Source organism: Saimiri boliviensis, chromosome 15 (genome assembly GCF_048565385.1).
Source record: "Saimiri boliviensis isolate mSaiBol1 chromosome 15, mSaiBol1.pri, whole genome shotgun sequence".
Classification (NCBI taxonomy): domain Eukaryota; kingdom Metazoa; phylum Chordata; class Mammalia; order Primates; family Cebidae; genus Saimiri; species Saimiri boliviensis.
This window is the reverse complement of record NC_133463.1, coordinates 33,523,126-33,544,201: the sequence shown is the minus strand read 5'-3', so window position 1 is coordinate 33,544,201 and position 21,076 is coordinate 33,523,126. Positions and strand designations below refer to the sequence as shown.

General features: G+C 41.0%; 1 long non-coding RNA gene across 1 annotated transcript in view; it reads right to left on the bottom strand.

The window, feature by feature from the left end:
• Positions 1-654: 654 nt before the first annotated feature.
• Positions 655-21,076, bottom strand: part of LOC141581398 (uncharacterized) — a 76,002-nt gene continuing 55,580 nt past the window's right edge. Inside the window, exons 2-3 of the long non-coding RNA XR_012513985.1 lie at positions 7,111-7,324; positions 655-725 (exon numbers count right to left, since the gene is read on the bottom strand). This is a non-coding gene — a long non-coding RNA (uncharacterized LOC141581398). The remainder of the gene's footprint in view (positions 726-7,110; positions 7,325-21,076) is intronic.

The window sequence follows — 21,076 nt, the reverse complement described above, 5'->3', positions numbered from 1 at the left end:
TGGTTACATTTTCAGAGGATTGTTGTAAAGATGAAGTGAGAATATTATAAGGAAAACAGCAGGTTTAGGCACATGTTCTAGTTTCAAAAACCCTATTAGCTATTTTCAAATATCTAGATTTCTCCTTCCCTATAGTATTGGTCTGTTCTCATGCTGCTATGAAGAAATACCCAAGACTAGGTAATTTATAGAGAAAAGAGGTTTGATTGACTCACAGTTCCACATGGCTACGGTGGCCTCAGGAAACTTACAATCATGGTGGAAGGCACCTCTTCCAAGGGCAGCAAGAGAGAGAATGAGTGGCAGCAGGGGAAATGCCAAACACTTATAAAACCATCAGATCTGTGAGAACTCACTCACTATCATGAGAATAGCATGGGGGAACTGCTCCCATGATTCAATTACTTCCCACTGGGTCCCTCCCATGACACATGGGGATTACGGGGATTGTAATTCAAGATGAGATTTGGGTGGGGACACAACCAAACCATATCACATACAAAACATAAAAAAACTCCTCAGAGCACAGCTTGTGAGTGTGACTTAAAGCATTGTGGAAAACCCCAAAAATTTATTTAGGGATAGTCTCAGCTACCTACAGAGGCAGAACAAAGGCAAGCAAATCAGTAGATTTAGACCTTACCTTCCAGCCAGTCTAGAAACCTATTGTTTCTAAGTTCTTCCATGTTTGTATTTTCCAAACAGAGTCAGGTCTTTTTCTCTTCCTTTAAGAAAAAAACGACAACAACGAAATTCACTGGCTTAGTCAATAGACACCGTGGGTCATGGAAGCAAATTACAAAGCCAGTACAACGGATGTGAGAAATTGCTAATGTAATCAGATTTTGAACAAACTTTTGAAATAGTCCCTATTTCACAGCACCAAGGGTATTTTTCTAAACCGTTCATTGCTTTCAACAATCCCATTATAAAACCAACTAAAAGTAAGAAAAGCAAATTCAGCCACAACCTATCTTGTCAAAACAAAGAAACCTTCCTCACTAGGAAGCGGTTTTCAGAGAAATATTCAATACCACCGAATAATCCTATTTGAATTTTGCCACTCACAGAAGTTTAGAAAGAGGGACTTACAAGAGAAATTGCAGTAGGGCAGGGAATAGAGAGTGCAGGAGAGATACACAAAAAGCCTTTATTGCTTTCTATGTAAGCAAACAAAAAAGATGTCTCGATCATTCATTGTAGGAAATAAAAATTATGAGACCCCACATCTTTACCTCTTAATATTGAACCTGTTATAATAAAATGCTACTGAATTCTTTACTTGCCCCACCACTAAAAGATGCATGCTGGGCTTAATACCTAGGTGATGGATTGATAGGTGCGGCAAACCACCATGTCACACATTTACCTATTTAACAAATCTGCGCATCCTGCACATGTGCCCCCAAAATTAAAATAAAAATTTTAAATACAGTAAAGTAACTAGCACAGGGTAGATAATCAATGCAAATTGTTTATTTGTTTTCACATGTAAGATGATCTATATGTCCTAGTTGCTCTGGGAAGTCCCAATTTATACTTCTCACCTTAACAAAAATATTTATAATGCCCACTTTCACTCTCAAAAATGTCCCAGTTTGGACAAGACATTGTATGGTCTACCTTTTTGATGTGACCCAGAGAGTCTGCAAATACCCCACCATTTAGGTTTCTTTTTGTTTTTGAAAATGACACCTGATCTTGCCTTTGGGATTTTATTTTCTTTGGAGACTTATTTTATTTAATATTAAATATAAGCATTTATTCCTTATGTGATCTTAGACTTATTTCTATAGGGGGTTTCTTTCCCTTTATTCTTATAAATTAAATTTTTCTGAACAGATTTATCAATTGACAATCTTTTTTGAGTATCTACTATATGCAAAATAATTTAATATCCAATACAGGCAGTATTCTGAAACATACTTGAAGGCTCTCATTCCATTGAAAAATATATTCTTTCTGTGCTCACTAAGTTACTTTTGCGAGCCTTTTTGATTTGGAAATATATTGTCTTTAAATGGGTATAAAACTCAGGCAGTTCTCCAAGTTGGGCATTAGGAGACCTGGGTTGTCTGCCCAGCTGCTAATTAGCCATGGAACACTAGGAAGGCCTTTCCCCCTCACTGCACCCCAGTTTCCCCATCCACAAAATGAGAGAATCAGATGAGATAATCTCTAAGGCTCCTTTCGGCTCTAAAATTCTATGATCTGATGAACCATCTCTTTTCAATTGATTAAAATGAGTGTTAAGAGATTTCCTAAAGTAAACAAGCTAGGCATGATTCCAACCGGTTTTGTTTTTTCCAGTTTTCTTTCTTTCAGTTTTCCCTCTCAGACTGTTTGGGAGAATATAAAGTAAGTATCTCTCAATTGTCATTTAGACATAACACCTGGAAATTTCCCCTTTAGAACGCCTAACACATTGCCATGTTAAGTCATTTAAACAGAAAGCTGAAAGGCAACAGACTCTGTACAAAAACTTGACTTAGCTTTAGGCGGGTGTGGATACAACCACCTTGTTTTGTTATTTGGTAAGTTTGTGATCTTGTAACTTGTAACTTGGAAGGATTAAAAAACAAAGCAGGAAAAAGAAACCCCAGTGTTTTCACCACCAACAGATGGGTCCACCCAAACCAGCTTAATGTTTCTGGTGAACTAGCCCCTTCATGGATGATCACAGTCTCTCAGCATCAAATGACCTTATTTGTTGGCTCAGTGGTTTAAAAGAAGCATTCTATTTCCCATGGTTGTGCTTCAATATGCTCTAATCCATAGGGATTACTGTGGCAGAATGTTTCAACCCACTGTAGCTTTCTGGCACAAGCAATTTTCATCAGAGCAAAACTCATAGTCAATTTAGGACCAACAAAGATACTTAAATCTTAAAGTTACATGGTAGAAGCCAAAATCAAATTATCTCAGTGACTTAGTTTTCTTTTTTAAAAAAATTTACATTTTTGAAAAGTATTTTAACACCACAAAAAAAAACTGCAACTCAAACCTTGGTGAAATCAAAAAGGAATTTGCGTTTTGATTTTATGTACAGCTGGTGGCCAATGTGTTTATCTTGGTAGGGAGAGGGGGCAGGTGGGGGATAAAAGTAGTAGTTAAGATAAAAGAATGATCGCAGTATGGCATTTCTAAATAAATGAGAGAAAGTGGATGGCAGAATTGAAAATCTATGTACTCCACAGGAAGCAGATGTGGGAATAGGAGGAGGCACCGCTCACCTTCTGCAGAAAAGCAAAATGAAGACATCATCAGAGCACAACACTCACTGGAGGTAGCTCCTCAGGCTCCTTTATAATGCCAGGGTGAGAATTCAGGGCTCTCTTGAGAGCACTACTATGTGCCTACTATGTGTCAGGCAGAACTGGCTACACAATTTAAGAGCCCCAGAGTGAAATGAAAATGTGAAGTACCCTGTTCAATAATTATGAAGAATTCCAGGATGGCAAAGGCAGAGCATTAGAGGAAGGCAAGGCCCTGTGCAGCTGCATGGGTCACACACCGATGCAGCCAAGCCTGGTGCCAGGCACACATGTGAGTATTCATGTTAGATCCTGTCATTTACTGACTAGCACAATAACTGTGCAATACTGGAGGTTTTTAACATTATCCAGGCTTTACAGAAGAAGCTACTGAAGCTCAGAAAGTGATTTTACTCAAGGCCAATCAGCTAATTACAGCTCAGATCTTCTACTAAACCCCACGATCACAGCTAGCCACTCCACAACATACAGAGGTCAGTAAACCACTCAACATTGTACCTGAACTTCCAGTCTTCCAAGATCTGAACTCAATCAGGTAAGTCTCCTAAACATGCCCTACCTGTTCTATCTGTGCTTTGCTCAGTTTTTGCCAAATAGGTATTAGCTAAATAAACATGTGGATGAACACAGCATCCGTTACAATAATAATATAATGTTTTTATACTTACTTACCTTGTATAATATGATAATATACTTTATTCAATTCTCTTTACATTTTTTAAAGTATTGTAACATGCTTTATTTTTTTCTAGGACATTTTTATTCCTGAGAGTTTTAAATCATACTCATGATTTATAAATTCTCAGAATTCTGAGCCTGCTATAGGACAAGAGATGTATCTACCAACATTCATTCAAAGTCGTTGGCTAAGCACTGTGCCAGCCAGTGAGGATGCATGCACATACACAAATGCTCTAGTGAATTTCTTTCCCTTACGGGCCTTACCGTCTAACAAGACTGACAGGAAAATGAGAGAAAGCACAGCAGTGTGGTAAGTGCACAAGTGGAGTGTGGACAGACTCAGCCGGAAAACACAGAAATAAATCAGACCCGGGACTTGTGAAATATTCCTGAAGAATAAGCTGCTTTTTAAAGGTGCATCGAAGATTTTTGTTCTGTTTTGTTTTTGAGACAGGCTCTCACTCTGTTACCCAGACTGAAGAGCAGTGGCGAGATCTCAGCTCACCACAACCTCTGCATTCCAGGCTCAAGCAATTCTCCTGCCTCAGCCTCCTGAGTACTTGGGATTACAGGCATGCACTACTACCACCAGCTAATTTTTGTACTTTTAGTGGAGACAAGTTTTCACCATGTTGGCCAGACTGGTCTTGAACTCCTGACCTCAACTGATCCACCCACCTTGGCCCCCCTAAAGGGGGTGGTATGAGCCACCACCATCAGCCATAAAATATATTTTGATGAAAAACCATGGGAGAAAATTTCAGCAGTAAGAATAACATTTGAAAACATCCATAAATTATTCCATAGAGCAGCATGGAAAAGGGCGCATGTGCGGAGTAGTAGAAGACAAGAGTAAAGAACATGGGGACAGACTAGCCAAGGCCCTCCTGTACACAGCCGAGGGTACTGGCTTTCTCCCGGAAGTTCTGAGGAATCATTCTGGAGCCAAATGGCATTCCCCTGACAAAAGACTGGCTCTCAATTAGGGAACACTTAGAAATGGAAACCCTAGACTTCACAGCCAAGAAACAGCACCGGCTGGGCACCATGGCTCATGCCTGTAATCCCAGCACTTTGGGAGGCTGAGATGGGTGGATCACCTGAGGTCAGGAGTCTGAGACCAGCCTGGTCAACACGGTGAGACTCTGTCTCTACTAAAAATACAGAAATTAGCCAGGCATGTTGACAGGCACCTGTAATCCCAGCTACTTGGGAGGCTGAGACAGGAGGATCCCTTGAATCCAGGAGGTGGAGGTTGCAGTGAGCTGAGACCACACCATTGCACTCTAGCCTAGGCAACAAGAGTGAAAATTCATCACACACACACAAAAAAAGCAGGCCAGACGCAGTGGTTCAAGCCTGTAATCCCAGCACTTTGCGAGGCCGAGGAAGGCAGATCACGAGGTCAGGAGTTTGAGACCAGCCTGACCAACATGGTGAAACCCCATCTTTACTACAAATACAAAAATTAGCTGGGCGTGGTGGCACTTGCCTGTAATCCCAGCTTCTCAGGAGGCTGAGACAGGAGAATCGCTTGAACCCAGGAGGCGGAGGTTTCAGTAAGCCAAGATTGTACCACTGCACTCCAGCCTGGGCAACACAGTGAGACTCTCTCTAAAAAAAAAAAAAAAATGGCTCCAATCATCCCAGTCCCATTCATCCTCAGTTGTCTAGAAGAGTTACCCCACAGATGTCTTAAGGATCCAAAGAATGAGAAAGGCCAGACGTTATGGAATTCTTATAAGAACTGATTTCATACCCAAATTACAACCCATAATGCCTGCTTCACTAAAATACCAGCCTCACTACAGTGATAGGTGTTCAGTCTACCTTGCACAATCAAGGATCTTCTGGTCTCGAATAGAGAATCCATTCTCTTTGAAGCCAGATTATCTGCTGTGGCAATTCTGTAGGCTTAATGAAGCTCTAAGTCACCTTCTATGCACTCCATCCAAGTCCCGCCAATTTTCAACTTATTAGTTATTTCTCAACCCTAGCTCCTCTCTATCTTGCTCTTACTTCCATTATTCAGAGTTCTGTCTTAGAGAACTGCACCAGCCTCCAATCTAACCTCTAGCTTTAGGCCTCCCCTGCTCAAATACATTCTGCAAACAGCTGACAGAAGGACATATATAAAGCACAAATCTGATCAGTTCCATTCCCTGCTTAAGGGCCTCCCCATTGTCTGCTTGCTGAAGTCCAAGCTCATTGGCATGGCATGTAAGGCCACTCGTAACTGATCCCTGCTTACCCCCTCTAGCCTGATGCTCTTCCCCAACTCCTCCACCTCACTCTGAGTTGCTCTAACATAAAAGAGGATGTGATTCTAAGCATTTCTCATCTATTCCCGCTGCCTAAAAATCCCATTTTCACATACTTCTGGTTGATTGAGAATCATTCTTAAAGAGTCCATTGGGTTTCCACCTCCTCCATACTATTTTGCCCTAGCCTCTGATAGGTGTCCCCCCTCTATGCTCCCATAAATATCTCCCATGTATACCTTCCTAGGTTGCATCATCATTATCATTTATTTGTGTATCCTTCCTTTGAGGGTGCTAAACATACCACATTTACCCCCAGGGTCTAACAGAGTGCCTATACCAACTGGTGGGAAGGTGTGTGTGTACTATGGCTTTCTAACTTAGGGTTCCAAGATGGAAAGGAAGAAATTAGGGAGAAGTAGAAATAGATATTAAGTAGCTATAAAAGGCCATAAAAGAAATAACTCCTTTCCTTTCTTTTTTTTTTCCTGCTGCTTAGAACTAGAACACTTCTTAATTACTAAACACATCTTACAGATGTCCATGGAGAAAGAAAAAGCAGTGACCCTTGCTCTATCTTGGATTTCTCACAGAACAGGATTTCAAAATAATGACTACCCCTTCATGACAGCCTAAAACCATTAGTTCTTCGTTCCCCAGGACAAGATAGGCCACGTGAGGCAACTTTATTAAGACAAAACTGAAGTATTGGCAACCCTATTTTTCCTTTCTGTCCCTAACTAAATTGTTAAAAGGCAACCATCCATTCTGAGATGGTAAGAAAGTCTCACTTGAGGTGGCAAGACAGTAAGAAGGGTAAAGGTCGCCCCCCTTTTTTTTCTTTCTCGAGTACAGCTCAGGACTAATTTAAAGACAAGAAACGATTCCAGTACCTTGTAAATTGCAATCCACATTGCAACTCCTCACAGCCACAGTTCAGCACAGTTAGAAGTCAATTAAGGGAGGCCCAGGATTAAGACATCATGGAGACTGAATTATCTCATGCCAGCAGGAAAGAGTCGTTTCTTCAGTTCAGGTTCATGGTCTTTGGAGCAGAAGTGGTTTTGAAGAGGAAAGAAAATGCAGGCAATTGAGGGCTGCTGCTTCCTGCAAAACAAGAAAATCCAACCCAAATATATAGCCAACTTTTTAATATTCCTTAGCTAATGAATTTATTTTTAACACACTTCAGATACAAACTTCAGACCTGTAGGTTCACTGGGAGCAGCTAAAAATACCAAAACATGGAATAAACCACAACATCCTGCAGTTTACTCCATATGTTTTATTTTCTTTCCCTGTTTATGGGATAAAATAGGTGAAATAAAAGTAAAAGTTTAATTACAAGAAATAAAGTGTCGGCAGTGAAGTTCACAGCCTGTTTCTGTGGAGTCATGTAGTATGTTTCTATGACACGATTGTAGATTTTTGATTGTGCAATAAAATAATTCCAACAATAAAAACCATTAGTATGCAGGTGTTCTACAGTTTTCTCAGGGAGTTTGCAGGAGCTGGCATGCATTTGATAAATGTACTCCCAAACCCCAAGCTCCTAGGCAGAGGCATGTGGCTTCACATAGAAAATGCTTTTGCACACCTGCAGTAATCAAGCACAAACATAATGGGAGGCAAGGGAATTGATGGGACACACACCCTTCTCTCTTTAGATGAATGTTGAAGTATTAATGAGGCCTCATACATAGAAATGCAGTATTGTCATTCACTAACTTTGCCCACCCCCATGTTTAGTAACTATCACTTTAGAGATTCATGTGTGCCTCTTCAAAGAAACATAAAGGGAACAAGTCGCATTCCAAATTTATTGCAAAATTAAGTCATTCCATGGCCTTTAAAGCAACTTGCCGTTACAAAGTGTGGAGATATATTCAGGCAGTTGGTCAACAAACATTTACTGAGCAAGTTCTTATAATGAGCTCTCGTACTAGGCTCAAAGAACGAAAGGGATGTGAACTTAATATCTAAAGCCTTCCACTGGATTCTCCAAGCCAGCAGAATCCTTTTACAGCAACCTTTTATACATCGCCCACATTTAAGCAGATTGATGCAGAGCTGTCTGCTGGGTGTGGGTGCAGGTGCCCTCAACACAGCTCTGTACACACTTGCTGCTCTGGCTGTTCACAGCCTGAGACCCACCTCTCTAAATTTCAGCAAGTCCAAATCTATACAGTATACATTATATATGTCATATAATCATTTCACAAGAAAATTATTACATTCTTAGCATTTAAATATCAGAATATTTTCTTTCCTTTCATCTGGTTGGTCAACCTTGACTTGAACCAACTATCTCTTAGACCCAACAGCACAAAAAATGCATAAAATCACCTACCCATCAGCTCATTTCTTGCAGCATCACTGGAGGGCACCCTCCCACAATAAACAAGAGAGACCTGGAGAGGACATGTCTTCCTTCAGAGCTTGAACAGCCCTTGGGAAGGAGTTAGAAAGATTTAGAAGGAAGAGTACAGCCAGGCTCAGCGGCTCATGTCTGTAATCCCAGCACTTTGGGAGGCTGAGGTGGGTGGATCACCTGAGGTCAGAAGTTTGAGACCAACCTGGCCAACACGGTAAAACCCCATCTCTACTAAAAATACAAAAATTAGCCAGGTATGGTGGCGCATCCCTGTAGTCCCAGCTACTCGGTAGGCTGAGGCAGGAGAATCACTTGAACCTGGGAGGTGGAGGTTGCCATGAGCCAAGATCATGCCACTGCACTCCAGCCTGGGCAACAGAGTGAGACTCCATTTAAAAAAAAAAAATTAAAAAGAAAAAGAGTTCTCCTCTGATTACATACCATTCCAGCATCAAGAATTTTCCCATGGGAGGATTTTCCTGAGGTCCTAAGTAAACCGGGTGGTCCCCTGTCATCGTTGACAGATGTGATCAGGGCCTTCCTGTTCTCTCCCTAATCTGTCTCATTCTCTCTTTGCTATTACCCCATTATTTTGTCTGTGAAAACTACTGGCAGTCTGAACTCTTCTTCATTGAGAGAAAGCTTGGATAGGTGGTCAGTCTATGAGGAACTGAATTAGGGCAAGATATCCCATCTAAGGCAACTCTGACTGAAAGATCCAAGTAAGCCACTATCTGTACAGATTACTAATGGTCCAAGCCAGGAAAACTTAATAGCAATGCTAAGTTCCAAGGGAGGGAGTCAGTTGCAAATGGGAAATGAAGCCAGAGATCAGGATCTGGGATAAAATAGGAGCAAAGCAGAATCAGATTAGGAAGGAAGCAAGATGATTCCAGGCCATTGTTCTCTCACTGGCGTGCTTTTGACTTATCTGGTTATTTTAGTTATTGGGTTATTAGATCCAGTGATGGACATAGGCACTGACTGAAAGGTTCAGAGTTGGAGTCAATACTCCCCTCTTCAAAAAGCTTTTGGTTCTTATTTTATCTATTATTATTACTGTTGTATTTATATAAAAATAATATATTAGTAATTTTTGCTTCTTTATGTAATGAGCACCTTTTTTAAATATATATGTTTTATTGCACTTTAGGTTCTGGGGTACATGTGTAAAACATGAGGATTGTTGTATAGGTACATATATGGCATATATGGCAATGTAGTTTGCTGCCTCCATCCCCCTGTCACCTATATCTGGCATTCCTCCCCACATTATCCCTCCCCAACCTCCCTACCCTCCACTGTCCCTCCCCTAGTCCCCCCTGACAGACCCCAGTGTGTGATGCTCCCCTCCCTGTGTCCATGTGTTCTCATTGTTCATCACCCACCTATGAGTGAGAACATGCGGTATTTGATTTTCTGTTCTTGTGTCAGTTTGCTAAGAATGATGGTTTCCAGATTCATCCATGTCCCTAAAAAGGACATGAACTCATCGATTTTTATGGCTACATAGTACTTTTTTTTTTCCCACCAAGACAGAGTCTCGCTCTGTTGCCCAGGCTGGAGTGTAGTGGTACAATCTCAGCTCACTGCAATCTCTGCCTCCTGGGTTCAAGTGATTCATGCCTCAGCCTTTTGGGTAGCTGGGATTACAGGTGTGAGCCACCGTGCCTAATTTTTTTTTTTTCTTTTTTTTTTTTTTTTTGTATTTTTTAGTAGAGACAGGGCTTAACCATATTGGCCTGGCTGGTCTCAAACTCCTGGCCTGAAGTGGTCCGCCTGCCTAGGCTTCACAAATGCTGGGATTAAAGGCACAAGCCACCATGTCTAGCCAATGGGGACTTATTTGCCACTCCCTGAGAGTCTAACAGAGAAACAAATTTTAAAAATCTAGCTATCTCTGATCCTGAAGACCAAACTTCTTCCCTAGTTAAAAAAAAATCAGGGAAGGGTAAGGGTAAACAAGATATTACAATATGCCCAAGCTAACCTAAACTTTTTCTTCTGACGTTCTTTTACTTTTCACACTCTGTATTTTCAAACAAAGGAAGGAGAATTTTAGGCATACCAAAAGCATTCATAAAGCAATGTTCTGTCCCCAGTCCTGTGCTAAATGTTGCAGACATCACGAAAATTATTTTTAAAAAAGGTCGCCTCCTTCAAGGTTTTTACAATCTCAGTAGAAAGACAGAATATCTACATATGAAAGATGTGCAAATGTAGGTGAGTTTTAACTAGATTTTGCTAGGTAACAAACCACCGAAAAATTTATGGCTTAAAATAATCATTTATTCACTTATCCGTTGGTTGGCAGTTTGTGTTGGGCTCAGCTTAGACATCTCATCACTACCCTACATAGTGTCTACTGAGCTTGCTCCTATATCTGGTGCCTCAGCTGGGACAGCTAGCAAGTCTCGGGTGGCTGGAACTTTCTCTTCATTGGAAAAAGCAGGCAGGCTTATTCACAAAGGGGACAAGTTCTAAGAGAACAAGTGCAGAGGCTGCAAGGCCTCTAGTGGTCTAGGTTCACAGCCTGAATATGATCACTTCTGCCACATTCTGTTGGTCAAACCAAGTCACGAGTCAGCCATAACTCAAAAAATGAAGAAACCTACTCCCTCTCTTTAATGTTTCAAGCTGTAAAGAATCTGTGGCCATACTTAATTTACTACAGTCATCCATTAGCTATAATTATATCTGTTTCACCCATATGCCAGGTGAATTCACCCCATCCCAAGACTGCCCAAAAGTTTCATCCAATCATATCGTCAAACCAAACGTCCAGGACCTCAAGAAGTCCATTTGGTCCAGGTATGGATAAGGATCTTTTGTTATAGCTCCTTGCATGTGGCCCCTCTTAATCCAGAAATCTGTGAACTAAACAGACAAGTTTATCTTCATTCTCTCCTATACCCCACATACAACGGTGAGATGGCAAGAGGATAATCATAATGACACCCCATTCAAAAAGGAGAAATAGGCAGCACATGGGAGCCATTGGTACAGCAATTCAGGAATACAGTCATGTGCGTATGACCATCAGAAACAGCCCTTGTTTCCGGATAAATAGATTTTCTCATTCTGCTTCCTGCCCTAAGAAAATTTGTCTTAGTCTCTTTTAATGCAAGCTTATACAGCCCCCTTTAATACCTTGTGGGTTTTCTATGTATCAGGGAGGCATCCATTTCAACAGACAAATGGCACACACGCATTGTTTTTGATGCAGCATCCTTTCTTCTTTGGGCAGTATATTAGGATGTTGTGAGTTAATGCCTCAAGATCTTTAGAAGTTATTTTGTTGAGCTGAGATAATCTACTAGGAACAACCACAAATCCTTCCAAGGTCTTTACAAGAGTCTTAAAATAGACTCTTAATTAGATTTTGCAAGAATCTTTTGCAAACTGGAGAGACTGAAATGAAAAACAAGTTTATTTTCTAATTTAGAAAGTCCTGAGCCCTCTACATATCTTCTACTTTCTGCTTGTAAATAAAACAGTTCTTTCTTTAGTCCATCTCTTACAGCCCACATATTATTAACAATCTCCCTGAAATCTTCTAAACTAGATCCACAAGTTTATTAGATAAATGTTCTATCTTCCAAGTGACCGCATGCAATAGTTTTCCAATTGTTTTGCTCCCCAACCAGTGCCACATGTTTTAGGTTTTTGTTATGGCACATCCCACTTCTAAATACCAATTTCTGTCTTAGTTAGCTTTTGCCACCCAGCGAACTACATCAAAAAATCATGGCTTAAGTATTTATTTTCTCATAGTTCTGTGGGTCAACAATTTGTGTTGGGCCCAACCACACATTGACTTGGCTGCTCTGGTTATAATCATTGACAAATATGCAACCCGTCAGCAAAAAGACCAACACTGAGCCCCTGATATGGCACATTTCTGGAAAACCTACCAAGAAAATAAATAGGTAAGAGGGTCATGGGCTTTTATGCTCATGAAATTTACTGGACTTGCATGGTCCTCATCTCACCGAAGCAGCTCGCTTGGGAGAATGTGGAAGGGCCTTTGAAGACTCAGTGATGGTGCCAGCTGGGTGCCTACACTTTGCAGCGTGAGTGTGATATCCTCCAGGATGCAGTCGAGGTTCCAATTGAGTGTTTAATACGTTGTATCATTTTCCACATGGATAGGATTCAGAACCTAAGAATCAAGGGATGGAAATAGAATGGCTCCTCTCCTATTTCTCCTAATCGTCGACCAGTGAAATGTTTGCGTCCTGTCCTCACAACTTTGGGCTCTGCTGAATTAGTTTTGTTGTTATAAAGAAATGCTTCCAGTGGCACACAGAAGAAAATGGTTTCATTAAACCGGAAGCTGAGAGAGACATGTGGACACATGAAGTCTTCATGCCAGAAAACCAAGAGTCAAAGAAAGAGTTACTGCATTCATTGGAGTGATTAATTCTGCCAAGGGGAATTGGTTTACCCCTTGAGAGTTTTTTTTACTCCATTCTAAAATTCAACACAATTCTCAACTCTGTCTCTACCCATAGCGAGCTGTCAAACTCTACAAGTTTAAGGAACTCCACAGTGCCACAAAGTTGCCTTCGCTTCAGACTCCAGTCACATGTACTGGTTCCCCAGGTTATCCACACATCTGTCCAACTTGGCTGCAAAGTCACAGGTTCCCATAGCCCCCCTCCTAGATTCAATAATTTGCTAGAGCAACTCACGGAACTCAGAAAAATGTTATACTTATGATTATAGTTTATTATGAGAGATACAAATGAACAACTAGCTGAGGTATAGACAGTGAGGTCTGAAAGGGTCCCAAGTGCGGAAACCCCTATCCCTCAAAGTTGGAGTGTGCCATCCTCCTGTTACATGGATGTGTTTGCTGACCCAGAAGCTCCCAGAACACTGTCATTGAGGGGTTCTTATGGAGGTTTCATTATGTAGGCAGAATTGATTAAAGCATCGGCCATTGATGATCTCTGTCTATAAGCCCTCTGCCCACCATCCCCAGAGGTTGGGGATGGGCTGAAAGTTCCAACCCTCTAATCACATGGTTGGTTCATCTGGCAATCAACTCCCACTCCTGCAGCTATCTAAGAACCCTCCAAGAGGGGTTACCACATGAGAACAAAAGATGTTCCTTTCACCTTTATCACTCAGGAAATTTCAAGGGTTTCAGGAGCTCTGTGCCAGAAACTGAAGACAAAGACCAAATGCTTTTCTTATTATGCCACATTACTGCACAATGAGGATAGAGACCTTTTAATACTCCCAGGCTTTTGATAAAAGTAAATAGAAAACTACAATAACCCAGTATAGTGGTGAGGCTGCTGATAGCACAGACCTTTAGGAGTGAGGGCTTAGGTCCCCTTCCCACCACCAGGCTAGGAACTGTGATGAGCTGAGGTGCCTGCTTGGGCAAAAGGATATGGAATGGCTTCTGGAAGAAGGAAGCTCTAAATACCAGCTAAGACCGTGTGACTACTTGCAGAAAAAAGGACAGTCGTATTTACAAGTATTTCTTTCATACGTTGATATAAATATATTTTTTTCTTTCTTCTCTCTGATTCCCCTACTATCTGATGTAAGATGTGTCCATAGTTGCTTACATTATGTCAACATTTAAGTTGCAAGATATCAAGGGGTGCATATGATTGAGCAAGAGGAGAAATAAACATTCCCCAGTGAGTAAACTGACAGATGAAAACTCCAATCCTCTTTTGGGGAGTGAGTTAGAGTGCTTTTAATTGTATCACATTAAGCAGAAGCAAGATTTTCATCTTTATTTTGAAGTTAAACATGGTTAGAAGATGTGTATATAGATGCTAAGTTATCAAGGTGTTGACTGTATTGCATTGTTTTATCATCAATGTGTTTAACCTTGGAAGTACTTTTGCGAGAATCCCCTTCCCTATATAATTCCAGGCCAGAGTTAACCAAGGAGATGAAAAAGAAGCAGTGTCCGTGACTCTCAATGCTTTTCCCACTAGATAAGGCGACAGGCTGATTAGAGGTGCTAAGAGTGTCCTAGCTTGTCCTCACTCTCCTCTGCCTTGGTCCAGTTCTCCTTGGCTGGTGGCCAGTGCTCAAGCCACGGCTGGCCACAGCAGCCCCGCATCCACCACTAGAAGCTTGACGGCAGAACCATGGAGACAGGAGCTACCCAGGGGCAACAGCTTCCCGATTATGGTTCCACTGTGGCAGCTGATGTCCTGGCTTCTCAGACTTCCTCCTCAGGCTGTGAGGTATCCCCATGCTTCAGGATGGACAGGTAGTGACTCTTCTCAGATCCTCAGCTCCTCCCCTGAGATTCCACATCTGCAGTTTCTTCCACAGTTGTATAAGGTCTAATACACTATAATACACCCCTTATCCCTTCTTACCCTTAATGGCTCTGCTTCCCTGACTGAATCCCAACTAAGTCAAAGGATGTGAAAATATGACATCATAGAACAAGTCCCTGAAGAAAAATTTTTTAATGGAGGTGCATTTGGAGACATAGTAGTTACCCCATTCCAGATTTTTTTTTCCATTTAGGGGATGGTCCACTAGCAAAACCCTCCTAGCTTCTCTCCATCCACAGTAACCTCCTCAATTGATAAGTCTGGGATGTGGAAGTGGGTCTGCATAGCTCTGTCACTTTCTCCTTCTCTTGGAGGGGAGCTGCCTGCTCACTAAAAATACACACTCCACTCGGGGTTTGGCAGGCGAGGGTTCCTGCTGGAGCAGCTCTGCCTGCGAAGGGATGACCATGCCTTCCTGATTCTGGATTATACATTTCACATCTCACTTGCCACTTTCTCCAGCATCAGTTATATCAGAATAAAGATCATCTTTTGACCTTCATCTGTCCTACTTCTGTGAATTTCTCAAATGTGCCAGAACTCAGATGGGGAAGAGTGTTCATCTTGGGGCTCCTCTGAATCCCAGAAGGGGTTACTCAAGGGAAACTGCTGAAGAAAACTTTCCACCAGTTTGTGAAGGATGTAACTGGGATGGGATAAAAGAGACAGAAGAAGGAAGCCAAAGAAAATAGCCTAAGCAAAGAAAGGAAGCTGTAGGTAGAGAAGGAAAAGTAACCTGAGGAATATAACAGTTTTTTAAACAAATAAAAAGTAATAGGCTGGGCATGGTGGCTCATGCCTATAATCCCAGCACTTTGGGATGCCAAGGCAGGCGGATCACTTGAGGTCAGGAGTTCGAGACTAACCTGGCCAACATGGCAAAACCCGTCTCTACTGAAAACACAAAAATTAGCCAGGCATGGTGGTGCATGCCTGTAGTCCCAGCTACTCAGGAGGCTGGGACAGGAGAATTGCTTGAACCCCAGAGGTGGAGGTTGCAGTGAGCAAGATGGCACCACTGCATCCCAGCCTGGGTGACAGAGAGAGACTCCATCTCGGAAAAAAAAAAAAAAAAAGGAAAAAGAAATGAAGGAAGAAGTTTGATGAGGTACAGGATAGCAAGGCAGCTACTGAGGGGCTTTGAAGACTAAATTTAAGTTTTTATTAAGTTTTAATTCTGCTCCAATTATTCCACCTCCTCCTAATATTAAATTTTATGATCAGCTTCACTTCCAGTTTAATGAAATATGCAATCAGCACTTTTATAGATCTCTTTTGTTGCTAATGTATGCTTCATACTGTCTAAATCAGAGAACTGACCTATCAACAGTAACAATGGCCTGGGCTTTTACTGGTCTCTCTCCCAGCATCTTACCTGAACTTTCCTTGGAATATATTTTTCAGTCTTACATTAAAAATATGTCTCAGGAGTAGAATCCCTTTTTGATGCTCTGAAATTTATTTCAGAGTACTTTACTAAGAAAGACAATGAGAGAGAGAAGAAAGACAATGACAGAGAGAGAAGATGGGTTGATAGAAACACTTTACCCAGGCTCAGTCTGTCAGGAATTTGAGCGATTAATTGTATCTCCATGTCTGAGATCATCTGTGTGTTATGAATCCCACTGTTGGAAAATATACTAATATTTCCCTTTGGTCCCCATTCTATCCTTCCCCTCCCCATCCTCACATTTCAAATTCATTTTTGTTTCTGTTCCAGGCCTAATGAGACTGTGATCAATGTGTCTCGAGTTGACCCTGCCTTCACGTCTTCAATCATACCTTCCCTGTCTAATCCACTACACTCTGCTCTTTGTCAACTGATGGATTTATTTAGTTAAGAAAACTAAAAATACAATCACACCTCAACTCCACAAACAGGCCTCTGGTTTGATTTTCTTCATTTTATGAAATCCAGCCAACTGCAGACACTAAACTATGCCTTTAAAGAATCTGTGTGTGAAATAATGATATTTTCTTCATTTGTGAGGACATTTTAAAGTCTGCTTCTTTCTGCTCAAGACACTTCCTGAGTAGTGTCCCCTGCTGCATTGCTTCCTGAGGCCGAGGTTGGGAGGTCTGGTCTCACAACCTCCATTCATAAGCAGCTTTCTGCATGAGATGGGTTTTCACAGTCCCCCTCTCCTCACTAACTGGGGGCTCAGTGCACAGCCCGCATCTGCCAAGGGGATGTTGAGATGGACCCAGCAGCCTGGACTTGCACAGCAAGCTGCCCACAGATAATTCTGATGGCTGAGGACAGAGTGGGATGCCATGACTTCAATCCTAAAACTCTTTCAGGCTGCCCTTGCTGTTCTTGTAATTGTACCAATTTCATAGTAAATCCTAATGTTTGCACACTATTGGATAATTTGGACAAAATGCTCTTACATATCCTATCCCACTTGTTACTTCCAACTTTTCTAAAGGTCAGCCATTTTTTAACTCCTTTTTTAGACATAAAGTACCTGATCTTCTGACACTTTACTTAGCATGACAGCTGAGTGAATATACCAGGCCAGCTTCATGTTCCTTCTTCCTGTGCCAATTTTCTCACCCTCCTGACTTCTGCTGTAATCCCTACCACCGCTAAAATCTACATCTTCATCCTGACACAATGCCGTCTCCACCCCCACTGTCTCTTGCTACTTCTACCCTTGACTCTTTCCTCTCTGGGTTCCAAAGCTCTCTGTCACATCCTACCATACTCCAGCTGCAGATGCTTGTCAGGTCCTAAATATTTTCAATGGATATCTGGGACTCTAAACCCCACCAAGGCATGACATGGAAATGAGCCTCCATGCCTTGGATTCATCCCTGCACTTTAACAAACTGGAATACTAGAAGATCATGGCATATGAGGAGGAAGGGGAGAGGAGCAGGTTATGATTGTCTCTCTCTTCTCCCCTTCACTTAGTCTGCCTTTTGCTTAACCTTTTTTGTCTTTTCCCCCATTCTATGGTAGAAGGATTCATTTAACCTAAATTTTACCTAAATGGAATTAAGGGAACACACTACGATTTCTTCCACTCTTCATTTCCTTACCTAATATCTTTCTTTTGTTCTTATATCTTTGCAATAACTTTTTTTTTTTTTTTGAAACGGAGTTTCACTCTCATTGACGAGGCTGGAGTGCAATGACACAATCTCAGCTCACTGCAACCTCCGCCTCAGGGTCAAGCAATTTTTCTACCTCAGCCTCCCAAGTAGCTAAGATTACAGGCATGTGCCATCACACCTGGCTAATTTTATATTTTTAGTAGAGATGGGGTTTCTCCACGTTGGTCAGGTTGATTTCAAACTCCTGACCTCAGGTGATCCACCTACCTTGGCCTCCCAAAGTGCTGGGATTACAGGAGTGAGCCACTGTGCCCAGCCACATCTTTGCAATAACTTATACCCACACACCTACAGTATCCATCACCAAGATGATCCCAGGTACTTTGAGACATCAACTTTCCCAGGTGACCTGGCTTCAAATCTACGTTCTAAGAGTGACCTGCAACTCATGGAGAGAAAATATAATTTTCACCTTACTAATCCAATGTAAATTGTATTCACCAAAGTAACAGATCTTAATTTATATATTTTTTTTTTTGTAATTTGTGGGCTCGCTGCTTTGATTAACAATCATTTACATTTGGAAAAGAATCAAGTAAAGCATAATTGAATTCTGAAACCACCTGGGAAAGATGGTCATAGATGTGAGAATGTTAAGATGGTACCAGGGACACAAGGAAAATCATTTGTGTAGCTAGCACACCATATATTTTACCTGCAGATTCCTGGACTAGGTTCATAAAACACTCTCAGATCACGTCACGTACATTTTTCGTAAAAGTTGAACTTCCGCTTTCATCTGAAGGTACTTCTGGGGACAAGACTCTGTGAGAAATTGCTGTCTTATAGTTGTCTCCATCCTCAGTCAGGAAGATATTTAATGACAAGAAGGACACATAAGGCATGATAAGGAAAGTGGAATTCTTTGCTCCGTAAATAATCTGTAATGCTTTTAATGTAACTGCAATTAGCCAAAGAGAAAAGTGTGGGACTATCTCATCCCATTTTCAAAAATCACCAATAGTACTTATTACATACAAATGATGCATGATATCATTCCACATATTTTCACACATTCCTTAGTTTATTCCCTTCACAGCCCTGTGAGGCAGTCAGAAAGTGCATTGTTTTTGCAAGTGGGAAAGCAGAGGGAGGGTAAGTTGCTTGCCAAGGTTGACACAGCTAGTTAGTGATGGCGTTTGATCGGAACCCAAATTTGTTGAACATCCATCCAGGACATCCAGCAGCACACCAATCTATTATGCTAGTTCCATACTGGCCATAAGCCTCCAGGCATTCCTGGAATCCATGAAAATTATATTTTTTATAGAGACCCATCTGATTAATTGTGCTCTGTGTCCAAGCCAAAGAATGCCATATTTAATTTAGAAAAATGGAGGTTTAAATGTAAATACATCCAACATCTTGCATGCAAGCCTCCTGCCTTGAATTTGTTATAGCACCTCTCTGTCAAAGAGCTCAGGAAAGTTTGCAGCCTCTTGCTAATCCTCCCAACATGCCCATGAAAGGCCCAGTGGGCAGTTTTAATTATGGCTGGTTTACAAATAGAAAAACTGAGACACAGATGGTGAAAAACAAAGCTGAGTAAGGGATTTCCCCAGAACCACTGGCATATCAGACCCAGGCCACTCTTTGCCAGGCCTGCGTAATCTCTACTTGGCCACATTTTCTGGGTAAGAGACCTCAAATGGCAGATGAGCAGTAAAGGCTCCAGTGTGTTTCAACTGCAATACACACATACTTTAAGAGGTGGTAAAACAACAAGTTCAGAGGGTGTGGTTGTTGTGAGGAGTCAATGATACATATGGACAGTGCTTGGCATCAGGTAGCTGGCAGGTAATGTGGGCACAAGAAATGGTAACAGGGAAATTAGTCTCTGCCTTGAAAAAAATGAAGTTGCTGATCTGGATGCTTAATAAATATTTTTGGAAGAAAGGAAGGAAAAAAAGCAAGTGAGAGAAGTCTTTTAAAATAGAAATCTGGGTTCATGTCCTCTTCCTGTGACTCGCTGGAGTTTCATTAAATGGTTTTATCTTCTGTAACATGGTAGTTTTGGTAATGTAAATACCATTCACAAAACATATTTTGGCCATAACATTTCTTAACACTGCCCTTGTAAGGGTCAACTCCCACCTCACTGTGAGGGCTTCTTTGCTTGAGTTACCAATAGTTACCCCAACCTAACCAATAAATTTAATGCAGACATGTGCTATTGTGGGCTGTTTTAACTTTAGTGTAAAAGAAGGATAAGCCTTTTCTAAAGTAACTAAACATAGTTGACTGTATTGCAATAATTTGTGAGGTGCTCATCATAAAACCAATCCTTTTCTTTTTTAATCTTTTTCTTGATTATCTCCAAAAATAAATCATATTGCTTCCCTATGTGCCAGCTGCAGGCAGATGTAGGTAGAGTATACAATTAAGATTCTGAAAACTTTGCTTAGCAAATTGAAGGAAAGATGTTAGAAAAATTCATGTAACTCACTGGCTATTCGGCTTTCTTTTGGCTAAATTTAATCTTCTACCCCTCAATTTCCAACACAGAGCCCTCTGACACTCAGGTAGCCTTGAAATGGTTTCCTGTCTTCTGGTTTGTCAGATTAAGTGGCTCTGCTCAATAGGATATTATGAACTATGCTTATGTTAAAAAGTAATAAGCAAAAAAAATTGCTTGATTGCCTAGGAGAGATTGTTACATATGAAAAAATTGAATTGCTTTTAAGCTTGCCCAGGTAGTGTATACAACTATTCTTTCAATGTTTAATCCCATTATTTAATGTGAAGAAATAAATAAAATTGGGCTGACAGAGTGGCAATATAATATCCTTTAATCTGAAGTTCACAGTGCATTTAAAAATAATAATTTTGAAAAGAGCATTTGAAAACATTTGATCTTAAAAATGCATATTTTGCTTATTCTAGTGTTTGTTGATTTGAAGGCTTTGAGGTCAGCCCAGTAAATATTCAGTTTGCTTGGCACAAACTGTGCAGGAATCTAATAGAAAGCAATATTGTTGAAAATGGATATCAATTGAAAACAGAGAGCAGTGTCAACTGTTCCCCACTGGGAACAGACAACAATAA